An 860-nucleotide genomic window follows, 5' to 3' on the forward strand; every position below is an offset into this window, starting at 1 on the left:
GGAGACAACAAGCCCTGCTAACAGAACCAGACACTGGAAACAGCCCCCAACTGCGTAAATGTCCCCTCCTCACCTGTCGGTCATTCAACAGGCCCACCCTGAGGAGAACATATTGTTCTTCTGTAGTGTTTGTGTTCAGTGGTTACCTTTTTTTTCAGTGGTTGGATGAAAAATCAGTTTTTGTTAAATAAAGTTCTTAAATAAAGTTAAAAAAATGTTAAATAAAGAATTGGTTTAACGACAAAGATTTTGAGCTATGATGTCATTTCCTGTATTTCAGAGTAAAGACTGAAGTGACAAATGGAAACATGTTTACAGTCATGGAATAAACACCAGTGGGTCATCTGTAGGAAGTACTATTGCTGACCTGATAGACTCGACCTTGTTTACAAAGAAAGAAAAGAACTGATTACATGTGTCAGCAGAGGCTTCAGGGTTGTTTAGAGTAGAGCTGATAGTCTTAAAAAGAACATGGGGATTTTGACAATTTAACACAATGATCTCAGAAAAATATCTGTTTCTTTCATTTTTACTGTATTCTGATCAAATTTCCAAAATTCTTTTAACATTTCAAAAGAAACCTGCAAATTGTCTTCCTTCCACTTTCACACCTGGCCCTAAAAACACCATCCGTGCATCACCCTTGTGACAGTCTAATGAACCTAACATGTGAGTGATACATAACACACATCCACACTGGCTGCATATATCAGGAGTGCAGGGCAGAACTCTGTATGAATCAGACGTGCTCACATATTCAGGCTTTCCAGAGGCGTTTACCATCAGAAGAAGCAGAGCACTGAATCATCAGCACCCCGCAGAAGAACACAGCAAGCAACAGCTCTAACAATAAAGACGTG

The sequence above is a fragment of the Pelmatolapia mariae genome, linkage group LG9 (assembly GCF_036321145.2).
Source record: "Pelmatolapia mariae isolate MD_Pm_ZW linkage group LG9, Pm_UMD_F_2, whole genome shotgun sequence".
NCBI classification, from domain to species: domain Eukaryota; kingdom Metazoa; phylum Chordata; class Actinopteri; order Cichliformes; family Cichlidae; genus Pelmatolapia; species Pelmatolapia mariae.